General features: G+C 38.4%; 1 protein-coding gene across 3 annotated transcripts in view; it reads right to left on the minus strand.

Annotated features, from left to right (window-relative positions):
* LOC128202463 (limbic system-associated membrane protein-like) overlaps window positions 1–13,366 on the minus strand; it is a 203,969-nt gene extending 190,603 nt beyond the window's left edge. The window contains exon 1 of one of the 3 annotated variants that reach the window (XM_052902918.1): window positions 13,096–13,366. The gene's annotated coding sequence lies outside the window, so the exon portion shown is untranslated. The remainder of the gene's footprint in view (window positions 1–13,095) is intronic. The other 2 variants (XM_052902917.1, XM_052902916.1) reach the window with 2 other exon arrangements.
* Window positions 13,367–18,492: the final 5,126 nt, after the last annotated feature.

Below are 18,492 nucleotides of genomic sequence, written 5' to 3' on the forward strand. Positions count from 1 at the left end.
TCAGTTTGTGTCAAAAAATATACGAACCATCTGTAAAATTGTTCATATTTATTATATTAGTTGGATAATCAGTGGTGTTTAACTAGATGTTTACAAATTCGTAGTCACATTTAAATTTAACTTTTTATTTGTAAAAATATACAATATTTTGTTGAAACATGAGACATCATTAGACATTTCAACATGACATCGCAAGCTTCTGCAACATTATTTCAACCCTCTGTACCCTGAGATCCTAAAAGAAAAAGATCAAAGCATTACGGAAGGAAGCCAACGGCAATAAATTGTGTTTATTTTTACATGGCATAAGTACACGCTTCCTGGCCGTCCGCTGGGCTGGGCGCTGTACTTGCTATCTCCGCTATTTATTTATTCTCGATTGCTTACTATAAGCTTACACTTCGACGTCTAACAAGCTCTGTCAGCGATGATGTATCAGATTAAAACGCCCACCTGATGGAAAGTTGTAATCGATGCATACAGACATTACACTGCATACTGCTGTGTTGCGGCTGTGGTTGGTTCCCCTCAAAAATTTAAATAAATCTTGCATTCCTTAGGACTAAATGGCCTAAAGAGAGGAGGCCTGCTTAGGAGCGGGCCGTCGCCGTCGGAGTCTCGGACGACTTCAAGCGGGTTCCCCGCGGCTCCGGCGATAGATGGACGAGGAACACCGGGGGGTTTTAGCCGGTAAGAGTCCGGCAGTACCCACATATCTCCTCCGAGCTATGTAGGTCTACATGAAGCTTTTCCCCTCGACAAAAAAAAGGACTAAATGGCCTCAGTACCCAAAAATTCTACTATACCATACCATATCAGCCGTTAACTGTCCATTGCTGGACATAAATCTTCCCCATAAGAAGGATTTTGCTAGTAGTTGCCCCGTTTGGCTGGCGGGTTGGCAACCGCAGTTAGATTTTGTTGTAATTTTAAAAGGGACGCTAATACCCATCCCTCGGCTATTAAGATCCCGTAGCCTCCTCTTACGACATCCACGGGTCAGGAAGGGATGGCCTGTTCTATGCCGGAATTATTATACTGACAAATAATGAAAGCAGATAGGCATCAAAAACACGAGTGGAACACAGGCCACTAATACTTTATTGGCCTATGTCCTAGAAGCAGAGATAGAGGTACAGAGTCTCTTTATAATCTACGTCTGATACAGAAGGAACAAGAAGAAAACCATTGTTCGGGATGTTACGTCAGAGGCATTCGTATACAACGAAGACGCCCTAGAAACTCTTGCCACCAGAGAGCGCCACTTTCACACGAGTAGTAGGTAGTCTGTGCAACAATTCAAACTATTGTCCCCTTCTGGTATGCGCCTCACATGATAATAATTCTACGATTATGTCGTTTTATTTTCATTAGACGAGCTAAAAGCGCATCCGCGGTGTTGGCAGGCTGCCCAGCTAAATACGAGTATAATGGGGAAAGTTGCTCAAATCACACCGACGGGCTGGACAGCTATCTCGGCCGTTGCGAGCTCTCATCTAACATGGCAACTCTACGAAAATACGCTTAACAACCAAATCATTTAAAGGAAAGTTTAAGATAATAATATTTGATTAAAGATAGTCATAAACTGCAACTATACTTTTTAATTAAATATGACATATATAGTGGCCTTGTAGGTCCCGGCATAGAATAGGCCACCCCTTCCTTTCCCGTGGCGAAGGATGGGCAGCAACGTCCCTCTTCAAAAATTTGTTCAATTGTAATATGTATTTTAATCTGCGGTAATTTTATATGTCCCCACGCAAATGTATTTTTTCTCTTTCAATTCTGATTCTGTTACGTAAAGCTGAATTACAATAAATTTATTAATTCAAATTACCCGTGTGCTTATTATTTCTATAACAGCGCAATAATTTTGATTATAAAAAATATAAACGTAGCAACGTTATTTTTAAATGAAGTTAGAAACATTTCATTTACTTGTGGGTTTCGGACAAATACTATTATTACCATATATTAACACAATATTTACAAACACACACCAAATACACTTCTACGTGTGACTTTTTTATAGTAATTTATATAACATAGTCGTAGCGACTAGGCTACTGAAAGCATTATTAATAGATACTTCGTTTTTCCTATGACGTTATTGAAATTGGTTTAAATTAATAGTTAAAATGAACCGCTAGTTGTAACTTGTCCGGTCAAGCAGTCTAAACCTGTATTTGGGTAAACGATTCCCACAGTTCGGTATGTCGGTCCCTGCACCTCTTACGTGCTGTCCAACATTTAATATACAAAATATTCAACAAATATGTTAAACAGGTGAACATTTCAATACGAGATGAAATATTGCATTAACTAGCTGTTAACTGCTGCTTCACTTGCCGGAACTATTTTATATACTTTTTTTTTATGCAACTTAGAATAGCAAACAAGTTGACGGCCCACCTGGTGGAAAGTAGTAACCGTTGCCTATACTAACAGAGTATACTGTTTCGACCATGATACGACCCATGCGTTGCCATTCCTGAGGATTCAGGTGTTATTCCTCTGTACTCAGTAAATTCACGCCATATATGCCATGCAAACACAACTGCTTTACGGTAGAATCACGAATGGGACAGCGGTGACCAAGCAAATGACTTTGTACAAAGTCTCCCTGTGGTACGTACGTACGTTTATATTAATATTACACTAACTTATTGTCCGCTGCTTCGTGCACGTGAATTTCAAAAGTAACAAAACCAATGATATACTCGTACATCACTTTCAGATGGCGTATTAAAATAAAACATACATTGCATTTAAAGTTAGACCTACAAGAATACCACTGTGAAAACCGCATCCAATTTGCCTTCTTTACTGAAATATGATTTAATACTTTTATTAATATTGTATTCTATTAACTTCCGGTTCTTAAAGTTTTAATGCGTGCAATTTACTAATGCAGATGTCTCCAAGGCCCATTGTATTGTTCGACACGACAGCGGCTCGGTCCATTGGTCCCCATAACGACATAGACCTTGTTCCTGATGCGCTCCTCGTCACAGCATTGACTCGTAATTGGTTTTACTCCGCTCCGTGCTTCAGAAGGTCAACGGAGCAGTAAGAGATTACGTATGTGTGTGATCAGGGACATTTGATGAGTTTGCAACACCTCATATACAATGCGCGCGTCCAAAATCATCGCGGTGAGAGAGGTAGCGGTAGTCATTATCATCATTACGAGTACATTAATTATAATTTCGCAACCAAATTCATCTTTAAGGTCAATGTGATTCTCATTTCGATTATTTCCTGTTACGTTACATGTTGTATGCATTATCTTTATACTCGGAATTATAAACGATTTTAATTGTTCTTTTTTTTTTTACTGAAACGAGTTTTAGTCTTGTTGGTTTTGGTTCATTAATATGTACCCAACACCATAATATCTACTAACATATCTGAACGAACCCCTATTCACATCCAAGAGAATAGGTAAGTTTTAATTAAGGTTTCATTAAATAAATAGAGTCTAAGTGTACCGGTTGAGACTTTTTTTTTTCTTACATATTATAACTACCTAGTCTTATTATTCCGGTTTCGTCTTTTACGTTAAGAGATATGACGACAAACAACAACTTTATTATTATGTATGAGTATCGCTGATAAAATTGATTAAATATTGCGTGGATCATGACATAACACATGATTCCGATGACACGAATGCACGCCTGATAATACGAGTACATACTGTACGGACGGTCGCTGCCTGCCTACCGGGCGCTCGTCTACGCGCAGTTGAGCACGTTCCCTTTCTTTGGACTTTATTCTCGTATCGACATTGCCACTACTGGTGGGCTGATGATAGCACTGTCCTATATTGCAATAGACTTCTATTGTTTTTTTTATTAAATTACGCAATATATTCGGCAATTTTAATGTGAACCATTTTTTTTTAAATTCTTTTTTGTAATCGACAGAATAATAATAATGATGTATGTGTTCAAGAAGTCGAATTTTTCATCATCAAAGTGCAATCATCATCGTCATTTCAGCCATTAAGGCCACCTGTATCCACTGACTCCCTGCAACGCATTTCAGGTAGTCACTCCATCTAGTGGAAGGTCGTCCTACACTGCGTTTACCCGTACGTGGTCGCCACTCAAAAATCCTTTTTTTCCCCCATCGGTTGTCGGTTCTTTGGTTATGTGACCAGCCTATTGCCAAAGTTCAATATGACAGACATATTCATTTTCTGGGAATATTTCAATAGACACTTGTAAATTGTTAGTCTAAATATAGGTCAGTGGATTTGTGTACCGCGGTCGACGCGACACACTCAAATACACGATTGCCTTCGGCGCCTCAGGAATGGCGTTCTCAGGAATATGTCGTGATCATGTTTTTTATTCAACTTAGAATGGCAAACAAGCTGGCGGCCCACCTGATGGAAAGTGGTAACCGTCGCCGATAGACATGAGCAGTACCATGGACATAACAGAGTATACTGTTACAACCATGATACCCCCCATGCGTTGCCATTACTGGAAACTAAGGTGTTATGTCCCTGTACCTTGTACATTCACTATCCTAACTCACCCTTTAAATTGAAAAAGCCATGCAAACATAATTGCTTCACAGTTGAAACACGAATCCCTCTCAAGAGGGGTTTTGCCAGTAGTTGCCACGCTTGGCAGGCGAGTTGGCAATCGCAGTCAGGCCTTTGAGAATGTTTTAAGAGGGACGCTGCTGCCCATCCCTTGCCATCCCTTAGTCACCTCTTACGACACTCACGGGAAAGGAAGGGGTGATCTATTCTATGCCGGGATCACATAGCAAACATATCGTCATAGTCGTAGAATACTGACGCATCTTTATATGTAATATTCGTCAGATCCGTCAGTATTCTACGACTATAACGATATATGTAACAAATAAAAATTATTTATACTTTAATATTGTTTTCGACAATCAATAGGCCATTTTCTAAAAAGAACGCCTATCTGAGTATCAAGTCTTCGCAAATTGTGTTGGTATAACTTGTTGCACATGTAAATGATATCGAACTTGTTACCAGTTGTTCTCAGTTGACACTGCTTTCTGATCAAGTCATAGAATTAACTTATCATAAGTGAGTATCATAACCTACATTATATTATAATTTACTGTTCGTGTCGTGATTTCTTAATGGAACTTCATTATATCGACTGCATGATCACTGCTCGAAATACCAACTACTTCGTACTGCTATATTTATTGTAAAACATTATTATAAAGTATTTTAAATAATATCATATAGTCAATCCTGTTTAAGTTAATAAAGATGGGGATTTAAAAAAAGGGGTGCGAATAAAGAATGTAAAAACAACTGAACACTACCGGGTGATCCGAATGAATCAAAAACTTTGTTGAGTTGGAAAAGAAAATTTGTGATATGAGACTTTATATTGTGAATGCCACACGACTTATTTATATTCTGATAAACTGATAAACTTAATTGATAAAATGATAAAATAAATTCTGATAAACTTAACACCCCGAGTACCCTATCTAGGTATACAGTTTGCAGAGTGCCTAGTCCATATCTAGAAAGTGCACGTTTCAATTACCATGCAGTTAGTGCGGGTCCGTGATGAAATATAGGGTCCCCGGGTCACTGGGCCGCTGATAGCGCGCTCACACACAGATTTATTGTCTCGGCCGGCGAGGGCACCGCGCCGCACACTGGACACTCTATCCCTCCCTTCATACATTACAACATCAAATTGTTCTAATTTTACGCAATAGTTACCACTTTCCATCACGCAACCAGCTTGTTTGTCATTTCATGTCACATAAAAAAAAAATATAAGCAATATACGATCGCTGTTCGCCGTGTGGTCCCGGCATTGAATAGGGCACCCCTTCCTTTTCCGTGTCGTAAAAGGCTTAGGGAGGGCGAGGGAAAGGCAGCAGGGTCCCTCTTATAACATTTCTAAAACCTGACTGCCAAGTATATTAACTACTGTCAAAACCTTTCAAAAGAGAGGCTTAGATTCAGCAGTGGACAGTTAAAGGCTGAAATTTTGGTAATGAAACCATCGAATTATTTAAAAAAAGACAATAAATCAAGACAATTCAATTTAAATTAGTTTGTTTTCACAATGTATCCAAACTATCCTTCGATTTCATCCGCTTAGTAACGGAAATTAATTCATAAATTGTTTATTTTGATACCAGCAACTTACATAAGTGTTAAGCATTATTTTCCCACTATGTATTTAGGTATTTATCGTTGTACTATTATTTCTAGTATTAAATAAGCAAACATGTCTACCGAGTCAACGTCAATCAACTTCTGACAACGAGGGAAAATAATGTCATTGAAATAATTATAACATCTTGTAAATAGCAATAAACTCTCGTGTACAAGTGTACAAGTGATAAGCGTGACTGTACTCACGGTTATGTAAGCGTACAGTAACTATACTTATATTATAAAGAGAATAATAAACATAAGAATTAATCAAGTGATTTAAAAAAAAATCTATACATTATTAGCGAGTAACATATATATTATGATATATATTATTTCCAAAAAAATAAAGCACTCTACGATAATCACAGTAATTGTGACCCAAATTATCAAGAATTTGTTTAAAACACTAATATAAAATAATAATTTATCTTTCTATCCATGCGAAGCCGGTATGGATTGCTAGTTGATAAATATAGATATAATATTGCACGAATGCAACTCTTACTTCCGTAAGTTTACAATAAATACATTTTAATTTTCGTCTTATGATGTTTATATTATCTCTAAACCATTTACGGAAACGAAATACGAGAGGTTATTACTCATATAGAGACGACCTTAATACTATCTCTACCATAGACAACAGCTGTAAATATTAATATCACTGGTAGATTTTTTTTTATCGCCTGAAGAGCATTCATTTTTAGTTTCTTATTTATACACAAATACAATTTGCGCCGCGAAAAAACAGCATCTCGATGATGACAAAGTACGCCGATGAATGACGAGACGTTTCTTGAACACGTTACATTGAAAATATTCGAATTTAGAACGCGCAATGTTATGTCTACTGGTAACGTTGCTTCACCACAGGCAGCTTGTGATGTGCACGAAATTAACACGGAATGAACTCGGAACTAGACCGTATTGATTGTAAAATTACTCAGCGGACTATGGAGAGAAATATGCTCGGAGTTTCTTCGCATAACAGAATCCGAAACGAGGATATTCGCAATACGCCGAAGGATAAACAAGCTAAAGTGGCAATGGACTGGTCACATAGTTCGAAGAACCGACAACCTATGGGGAAGAAAGGTGCTTAAGCGGCGACCCAGTACGCACAAACGCAGTATAGGATGATCCCCTACTAGATGGAGTGATGATCTTAAATGCATTGTAGGAAGTCAGTGGATGCAAGTGGCTAAGAACCGTTCCTTATGACACTCTATGGGAGAGGGGAGAGAGGGATTATTAGTAATAGGTATCTAATTTCCTCATTACTAGTATTACACTCTATCAGGTCGACCTCCACGCGGTTTCTCCTGGAAACTATTGTGGTTAATTCTAATGGAATTCGTCACGATGGCCTAACTGACCTAGCCGGCGTATACCGATTTTACCATTTCATTATCACTCATTAAAAAAAAAGCTATGGGGAGGCCTATGTCCAGCAGTGGACGGATAATATCTCAAATAATAACGATGATGATGATTGCAAAAAAGGTACAAATGAAGTGATAATCACATGTTTTAGTAACAACAACTTGGAGTCGATAGTGAAATGTACTAATTATTCGTGGCAGCCAGCAAGTCGCTTCAGCAGTGCGTCGAGGCCGGGAGACAACGGCAAAAAGCAAGAATGCCACTCGTAACAAACATGTCGGTAGCACTCGATCACCCACTTCCCTTCTCGATTAAAATACTCTTTTAATTGCTCGCTTGAAGTGTGCTACAATAATTGCTTTTTTTTTTCTTTTCTTACTAATTGCTATTAATCGTTGTCCTTATCAGGTGGGGCAAGTACGCAAGTTCGAGAGTAAGGATTGCTTTATATGTGTGTGTGAGTGTATTCCGGCACATGTGAATGATTTTGATCACTTATTCTAGCAGTCGTATAAAGTCGATATAAATTCTGTCACGAAAAGTAAATTATTTTCTACGTAACAAAATCTGCCTGTTCGATTGTACAAAACATTTTTCTGATATTTTATTCTTCTATACTAATAAACTATGTATTTTAGAAAACAAAATACTGTAAATATTTTACATTAGATAAACACACATAAGTGTAATAGTAGTAAACACTGCCTTATAAATGTTTTCTATATCATACACGCCATCTATACACGCCTTATCAGGTCGACCTCCACGCGGTTTCCCCTGGAAACTATCGTGATTAATTCTAGTGGAATTCGTCACGATTGGCTAACTGACCTGCTGTTTCTTTCTCACCTATCATCCCTCACTGGTGCCCTGCCATCGTGCACCGATAGCGCAGACGGAGCAACCATTTCAATATCACCCATTAAAAAAAAATTACAGCAAATAGTTCTAGCAAATTCGGACGCCGTGCAAGTTGGCGGCCGGCCGGCAACTGTGTCAACAACGGACAACAATAACAGCCGATCTCTGTTGCATGCTGCGGAGTCTTGGCGACGCGCTTATTTTGACTGTATTTTGAATATCCACCTACATTTTGATAACTGATAAATCGGATCTATTATGTTCCGTAGGCGACATCTGTGTATTTACTAACGCAAAAAGCTATAAATGTGAACACGTGTTTGATTGATGCGTTATCGAGCTCGACACAACCACAGTAGTAAGTAGTATCATGGAGAAAAACATAGGATACTATATATATATATATATATATATATATATATATATATATATATATATATATTCTTTCTTTTATTATACTATCAGAATAATGAAACCGTTATATTATCAAATTTTAATTTATTTGAAACTATAAATTAAAAACTATTATCACTTCGTCGCCGTTAATAAGAAAGATACGTTGATAAATAAAATATAATTGGGATTATCCTATTTAGTCGCAGACGCATCATAAATTGTCAGGTAATAAAAGTGGCACCCCTATCATGAGAGTCCCGCGCACCGCACCGCACCGCACCGCACCGCACCGTGGGATATACCGACCTTGAAATTTAATACAATAGCCATTTAGCAAACATTAGGGCGCAAAAAAGCGCAGCGTAAAAAGTAAAGGTGTGAACGTATTGAGGTGGGATGGCGAGCTGCGCGTCACGCCGCGGCGCCGGTGGGGCTGCATTTGAATGATAATGAATGAAAGGAAACGCTTAATCATGCTAATGGGATCGAGGACTAAAGCCGCACTGTTGGGAAGTGTTGCTGTAACGCGATACTACTGTTGCAACATAATAACATCTGTGTGCCGGCCGCCTCTCCTGCCCTCCTGCCTCTTGCCCTCCTGCCTCCACCGCTCCGATCATAACTAAATCCTATTTCATTTGTACCGAGCGCTTATATACCGTACAGCTTATACAGTGGTACCTCGATATATGAGTGCCCTAATATACGAGTGTTTTGAGACACGAGCCGCCGAGCGAGCGATATCTTGCTTCGAGTTGAGAGCAAGATTTGAGATGCGAGGAATCGCACACTACACCGCTGCACACGACCCCAACATGGGGGGTGGACGTTGGTGTTTCTCTCACCTCTGACTAACACTTAATAAATAAAAATATTTTTTTTTTTTTTTTTTTTTTTTTTTTTTATTTCAATTAATATCAATGAAGAAAATTGCTTTGAGATACGAGCTATTTAGCAATTTGACATACGAGCAAGGTTACGGAACGAATTAAACTCGTATGTCGAGGTACCACTGTACTGCCTTAGTTTTACTTGTGTGGCAGGATATTTAGTACAAGAATTTTGTACCTACTTGAATTATAAAATTATATATAAATTTGTTACTGCTGAACATAAGCCATCCTTTATCACCATTCCATTATCACTCATTAAAAAAAACGGTCCCATTGCTAACATTATATCAGATCGACCTCCACGTGGTCCCCCCTGGAAACCATTGTGCTAAATTCCAGGTGTATTTATCACGATGGGCTAACCTGCCTTTTCATCCTCACTTATCCTCCCTCACTGGTGCCCCGCCAGTGTTCACCGATAGCACAGGCGAGGTAACCATTTTATTATCACCTATTAAAAAAAAATACAACTACTTCACGGCAGAAATACGAGTGGGACAAAGGTACCCATGCAAATTACTTTTGTACAAAGACGCTTGGTAAATAAACTTTTCAATTTCTAAATTACATTGAAAGATGTCAAAATGCGTTGTGCGGTTTACGAGTGAGCGGAGAAACAGACGCGGTCAGGGACTTTGTATTGTACTGTTAAAAGCGAACACGCGTTACTAATGGATAGAGACACATTTTACTAGATTATAGTAAAATCGCATTTAATTAGAAATAGTATTAGAAGTGGGGCAAAATATAACAAGTACATTCTCGTCAGATCCGGTTATTTAGATAGATTACACCGGGTACATCACACAGTTTGAAGTTCAATACTAATAGTAAACAAGTCTATTCGAATAGATTATCATAATATCTATGATATATATATGTTATTGGATATAGATAATATTATATTCATATTTCAATTCTTCGATCACGTAATTTTTTTTTCTTTTTTTTTTATTCCGACGATTTCGAAAGATTATTTCCTGCGTAGAATACGCAATGAACAGGATGTACAATAGGAAGCGTGAACCGTGGCGGTCCTATGTGCCTGGAACTATTACTGAGCCATTATTATTCTTTATATTAGATACTCTGCGACTCGGCAAAGTTGTTTAGTTCAAATTTTAAAAAGATTCATTACAATATACTTGTTTCAATAGAAATAATATTAATATTTTTCTTACCAGAGGGAGACTGTACAAAAGTCGATTGCTTGGGTACCTCTATCCCATTCGTGTTTCTACCGTGAAGCAGTTGTGTTTGCATGGCTGTGTTTCGGTTTGAAGGGTGAGATATGGCGTGAATTTACTGGGTACAGAGTAATAACACCTGAGTCCTCAGGAATGGTAACGCATAGGGAGTATCATGGGCGAAACAGTATACGCTGTTATGTCCATGGTACTACTGCTCATGTCTATAGGCGACGGTTACCACTTTGCCTTTCTAAATCGTATAAAAAAATACAATTAGCTAAACTAATCCGGCAAACATTTCATCTATATTTCCATACTATCTTTCACCTGCGACATCGTCCTCGTGACCGAAATATGTTCATTGACAAGGATAAAAGTAACTTGTGTCATATATAACTTATGTATAGTGGTCGGTTAAGCCGTTAATATGCTAGGGAGAACAAACAGAAACTCATTGTTACTGTTGCTGAATGTTTTATGAACATCGTAGATGAAACAAAAGAAAAAAAGGAGAGGGAGGGATTATCAGTACAGATCATCCTCCATGCGGCCCTCTCTAGGAACCATTGTGGTCAATTCCTGGTGAATTTGTCACGATATGAAGGGTCAACCGACATGTTTCCATGCTCACTTATCACCTGTCACTGGTGCCCCGCCAGCGTATACCGACAGCGCGGGCGGGGCTACCATTCATTATCATTAATAAAAAAAATACAATGAAAATACGTAACATACACCTTTGACATGTTTCAGTCTGTCGTAGAGCGCAATGACCTCCTCGCTCCGAGGAGCGAACTGTTGCGGTCGCTTGAACGTCTTACTTTGTTGCCATTGAGATCGACCAATAAAATACCCGTATCTCGGAAGCACTCTCTCCACACTGCACCAGCATATACGTACGACCTCCTTTCTACAATTCGATTTGACAATGTATATGTATAATGTATAAACTTTTTGCTTGCTGGCTTCGTACGCGTAGTTTCAGAAATACGAGTATCAAAACTAATTAAATAAACCACTATCGAAATAAAACATACGACAGATTTTAAGTTATACCTTCAAGAACACAACCGTGAGATCGCATCTAGTTTGATGCAGTAGTTTATACGCGATGCCGGCACAACCATATAGACAAACGAAATTTTTATAAGTTATTGTCTTGTTTGGCATCTATTAATCTTACAAAGTTGCCTCGCAATTATTTATTTTTTTTTTTATTTTTTTTTGTGTTTTTTTTTCTTAAATGTATCCCATGTGCAGACATCGTCTAGTTGCAATTCTGTTACATTAGTAAGATGCCCGTTCAAGTTCAAGAGTATGACATCAACAAAAGTTATAAGTATTTTTCTAAGTACCGGGCAACGTCTCCAATCTTTTTCTTCTAAAAACTTTAATCGAATTGTTATGTGAAAATTTACCAAATTGGTCCAACTATTTTCAAGTGGAGAGCTTACCAATGAAAAGAGACCACAAAGACCTCTTTTTTTTGTTAATATAGATTTGCTATGCTATGTATGTACGTATAATTACATGGAAGCAGCAGGTAAATACACATACAGTTACACATGTCTTTACAGTGGTGGACTGCAAACAAACTACAATGTCACAATGTCATTTTTTTTTTGTGTATATCACCTACGCGACTGTTAGGTCAAATTAGTGGGAATCGATTTTGATTATTATTTTAACCGAAAAACCGTATTGTTAAGTTAGTCCTATAATATTTTTGTCCAACTTAAATTACATTTTTAATGAAAAATAATAATAATTTAGATGCTACTATAGCCTACGATATTACCTATTTAATACATAGTTACATACGTGAGTTAGATACGTAGTTACATTTATACAGGGTCTCCAACTGCTCGGTGTAAGCGGTCGTCATTTTTTTTTTTATTTTTTTGAATAAAATTTGCCCGCTCCACACTAATTATACGCCCATTAAAGCTACATATATTGTAGCAACACCGGCCGTCTTAAAAATAAACCCTTTAAAATCTGTAGTTATTTATAAGTGTTATAAAGTAACTCTCACATAAACTTAAAATAAATATAGATAAGGAAATTACATAAAGAAAGAAAAAATTATAAGCAAAATTTTCATTCCAAAAATAACCATCTCCTTGCCGCGGCCGAAACCAAAATCAAAATGCACAGCAAAACGTGAGTACACATCAATTACTTTTTCTTTTCGATTTTTCTCACTGTTATCACCTTAACACAGATTCAAACTTGAGGAATAAAACAAAACCCTTTGTTCGTTTATAAACACAATACTAAAAACACATGTAGTAGGTGTAAAACGGAACGCATTCGATTTTCAAAGTTCAGTTTCGTAAAAACACGCACCGCACACTGGCACGGAGCGGCTTGATACGGACGTCTCGTTTGTAGCACAACGCGAACTCTACTAAGTACCGGTCTGGTACCAGTCCATGCGTTGTGCGTTGGGTGTATTACAGATTATAATGGAACTATCGACATTAAATAATATCAATATATCGGTTTATTGGACGCGTGAACGGAAATACGTGTGTATGTTATCGCTACATTTTCCATCACTTGGACACACGGTTTTTTTTTTTTTTTTTTTTTTTTTTTTTTTTTTTTTTATATTTTAACTATCATAAAAAAAAATTTAAACCTGTTAAAAAACATTACATATCTTATAAAATTATTATCATCGTCGTGAGTTTGCATGAATGATTGAATTAATTCTTTCTTGTGCATACTGTTTTATAAATTTCATTGTAATTTGAACTACTAAAATACTGTTTTAAAGTTCTTCCTGAAGTTTTTTTTTTTTTTTTTTTTTTTTTTTTTTTTTTTTTTTTTTTTTTTTTTTTTTTTTTTTAGTGCATGATAATGAAATGGTAACCTCGTGTGCGCTAACGGGATACACACTGACGGGGCACCAGTGAGCCCATCATGATAAATGCACCTAGAATTCAGTACGATAGTTTCCAGGGGGGACCACTTGGAGGTCGACCTAACAAGGTATACTGCCAGCATTGGGAATGGTAGTTCACATTACCAACAATCCCTTGCCCCCTCCTGGAGAGTTTGGGATTGTTTTAAATTTATTACTTTTATTTAATTTTGTTTATAAAATATTGCAAAGGTTACTAGTATTCCATAAAACTTAACACTTACAGTACAGAATTCTATAAATCTGTTACATACATTTTTCTTTTTTTTTTTTTTTTTTTACTGTTATTATATTTAGCCTATTACGAAATGGAACGAAGAAATATGCCAAAGTAGTTTTACTTTTACAATTGGGTCAAATTGGGTACACTTATTTATTTATTTTAATATTTATCTTATAACATCGATATATCGAGTGCCCATCACTGCATGGGATACCATCTCACATTTTCACGTAGTCAAATAGCACGCACACAAATGAAATCCGAGCTTAAAGCTCTGCGCTCTACCATAGACTTTACATTAGAGTTCACTGAAAAATGAAAGCTATACCAAGGGGACAAGGCTGTAAATGTTTTAATAGCATAATTTCCATGATCTTAATTATTATAACGCTTTATAGACGTAAACTTTATGACTTCTAATGTAGCTACTGACTGGCATATTTGCTCAGTGACATAGTGTTTGATCAAATAAATAATTATGTAATTGATTACTTATACATAATAACCTGTAAATATACAGGCTGCCATCCTGTGGAGAAAACACGAAAGTCTAGCACTACCTCCTGCATAATGTTTAAATATTTCATAAATAGTGCAGAAAATTATTAATTGGTATTAATTATAATTAATATTATATATTAAATATTAAAAAAAAATTAACTACTAAGTATTCTTAAGTAAGTCTTCTCTGGAAACGTTCTTCACAGTGGATCGACTATCCTGTCTTCATCCTCATCATTTCATTCTTTACTAACGCAGTATATAAAGATCTTTTTTTTTTTTTTTTTTTTTTTTTTTTTTTTTTTTTTTTTTTTTTTTCTTTCCTTTAGAGTAAATAAAAATAAGTAAAGAGTGCTGCGTCACTGTGTAATAATTATTAATAAACAATGTGCGATGTTTTCTTGGAATATGTTCATAAGATGTGACTACTATGAGTGCATCGGCTGCATCACGCACTTAAGTGCAACACTTATTAGTAGTGAATTACTTCACAGTGCGCCCTGTTGTGAGTTCATCTTGTTATCTATCTCTCCATACTTACCGCAGCATTCTATGTATTTCTAGCTAACCTATAATACAATAATATGTGGTAATTTGACTACATCATTTATTCCTCAAACTAAAACCACCTATATATATTTTTTATTTATTTATTTATTTATTTAATACTTTATTGTACACATTAGTTATAAAAATATGACAGAGGTAAACAAAAGTACAAAGGCGAGCTTAACTCTGATAGAGTTTTCTTCCAGCAACACCCAAAGTGGAAAGGAGCATCAATATCAGCGGATACAGCAGTGTATAATTTTTTTTTTTTTTTTTTTTTTTTTTTTTTTTTTTTTTTTTTTTTTTTTAACAGCCAAAATTAAATTAATTAGATTATATTATATAGTACAAATACACACATACATATACATAAATATATACCTACATCTATGCATAAACCTACATATACATACACATATACATATAATATACTTACACATATAGATAAATAAATATATGCTCATAGAGATAGAAGATGCTCTTTAAGTCTACTCTTAAAAATATTGACTCTCACGGATAGATATGGGAAGAGAATTCCACAATCTAGCAGCATGGACGGTAAAAGATCCACTATAGCGCGTAGATGAGTGTGAAGGGAGTTTGAAGATAAGAGATTTCGTCGAACGGCAGGACACGTCATGGGGAACTAGAAAATCAAAACGTTCACGAAGATAGGAGGGAAAAGTAGGGTTATATAGATCGGAATATAAAAACGACATTATATGAATCCTCACCATGGCGAGCACACTGCAGTCGACCCCGAAGATAAGAGTTAAACCAATTGTGCTATATTTCAGGTCTACGATCGGGCTAACTGACCTGCCTCTTCATCCTCATCTATCATTCCTACTATACACCATTAGTACAGACGGTAGTTACCCCCCCACCCCTTCCTGGCCCATTTATACCCCCCCATCCCGGCCCATTTATTCCCCCCCTATCCGCCCATTACTCTTCCCGCCCCCCCTCTATGCCCATTTACGCCCTCCCATCGCTACCCGCGAAAAAATCCATCCCCTCATTATTATCTACCTATCTACCCTACCTCATCATCATTCATCTACCTTCCCACCCATCATCATTCCACCAAACCTGGTATTTCACTAACCCACTCCCATTTAAATTGCTCCCTATAGTTACTTACCAATTCGCACCCCTCTACCCCCTTCTAACCTCCCAGTCACTTTGAGTCCTTTTTTTTTTTTTTTTTTTTTTTTTTTTTTTTTTTTTTTTTTTTTTTTTTTTTTTTTTTTTTAACGTATTGAAATCTTCCAAGACCTTCCAACTGCCGGAGGTAAGGCAGAGGGGGTGTATGGGATTTTTACCCACTAAAATCTCACGACGTACCTCAAGGCGCATATGTCGGGTACCTGGGCTCCCGAGTTGAAGACGACCGGAGCCCGACGCGACGGCCTGCCCTGTAGATGTTGTAGGGCAGGCCACCTCTCGTGTTTAGGATGGGGAATGCCCTTCCCATCCTACCGTCTCAGGAGGCGCACGGGTACGTGCGCACACTTCCTAGGGTCCTTAGTGGGGTGTGCCTCCCTCTAGGCTATACCCCGGCCGTGCTGGGGAAGGGGGGAGGAGGCGGAGTTGGGCGCGCCCCCTCTCCTTCGCCTGACTCGTCGGCGGTGCATGGCGGGAGCGGTGGAGGCACTCTCACACTTCCACTCGGCTGCTTCCTTCACAGAAGGTGAGTACAGCTTTCCACGACCTCTCGCTATTGACCATTCTTCGAACTACAATCGGCAGCGAGACGTGGTTCCCCACTTCCGCGACCAGAACGCGGCGCTCCACGCTGAATGTGGGGCATTCTTCTAATACGTGTTGCGCCGTGTCCCGGTCACAACCACACTCGTGGCACTTTGTCGTCGATTCTCGTCTCGCAATCTGACACAGGTACTGACTGAAGCAACCATAACCGGTCAGTATCTATGTCAGTCGGAAGGTCAGTGGACCTTTACGCCGCTCATCCATCCAGTATTTAAACACTGGGCGGATGGCCTCGACGGTCCTTAGGCCGACTTCCGTTACGTTACGTTACGTTACGTTACGTTACGTTACGTTACGTTACGTTACGTTACGTTACGTTACGTTACGTTACGTTACGTTACGTTACGTTACGTTACGTTACGTTACGTTACGTTACGTTACGTTACGTTACGTTACGTTACGTTACGTTACGTTACGTTACGTTACGTTACGTTACGTTACGTTACGTTACGTTACGTTACGTTACGTTACGTTACGTTACGTTACGTTACGTTACGTTACGTTACGTTACGTTACGTTACGTTACGTTACGTTACGTTACGTTACGTTACGTTACGTTACGTTACGTTACGTTACGTTACGTTACGTTACGTTACGTTACGTTACGTTACGTTACGTTACGTTACGTTACGTTACGTTACGTTACGTTACGTTACGTTACGTTACGTTCCGTTCCGTTACGTTACGTTACGTTACGTTACGTTACGTTACGTTACGTTACGTTCCGTTACGTTCCGTTACGTTACGTTACGTTCCGTTACGTTCCGTTACGTTCCGTTCCGTTCCGTTCCGTTCCGTTCCGTTCCGTTCCGTTCCGTTCCGTTCCGTTCCGTTCCGTTCCGTTCCGTTCCGTTCCGTTCCGTTCCGTTCCGTTCCGTTCCGTTCCGTTCCGTTCCGTTCCGTTCCGTTCCGTTCCGTTCCGTTCCGTTCCGTTCCGTTCCGTTCCGTTCCGTTCCGTTCCGTTCCGTTCCGTTCCGTTCCGTTCCGTTCCGTTCCGTTCCGTTCCGTTCCGTTCCGTTCGTAATCAGATTATTGAACCTAATTAAATATTATAACAAGTCACCGTCCTGAGATCGGATGGTAACTAGGTTAGGTTAGGTTAGGTTAGGTTAGGTTAGGTTAGGTTAGGTTAGGTTAGGTTAGGTTAGGTTAGGGTTAGGTTAGGTTGGGGTGCTGGGTCGGAAAACCTCCAAGAGTGCCCTGGCTCATTGTACGGTCACTTGTCCTGGTGCGGATACGTCCGGCGGGAACGGTGGCTGACAATGGCTGGGGCCTGGTGCATCCTGGGCAACGGCGGTAAGTGACTTCTCGCTATTTAGAGATCTCACTTACCGACGGCTAATCTTCCGACGCCGCGGGTGGGACGAGTTCGTGACGCACTATTTGTGTTGCGGACTTGCCTGACTCGCTCTTCGTTTTCTTTCGTCTTCCTTTTGTTATTCTTCGTTTTTGTTTTGTTTGTTTTATTTTTGTTTTGAGTCTTTACTGTCGTCTTTTCTATCTTCTGTTTTCTTTCTGTCGTTTTGTTTTTTCTATCATTTTTCGTTTTCAATTTCCTTTCGCCTTTCACGGGACCTCCCCCGTTAAAAAAGGAAAACATGAGA

This window comes from Galleria mellonella, unplaced genomic scaffold (assembly GCF_026898425.1).
Source record: "Galleria mellonella isolate WM207_F2 unplaced genomic scaffold, CSIRO_AGI_GalMel_v1 utg967, whole genome shotgun sequence".
In the NCBI taxonomy this organism is placed as follows: domain Eukaryota; kingdom Metazoa; phylum Arthropoda; class Insecta; order Lepidoptera; family Pyralidae; genus Galleria; species Galleria mellonella.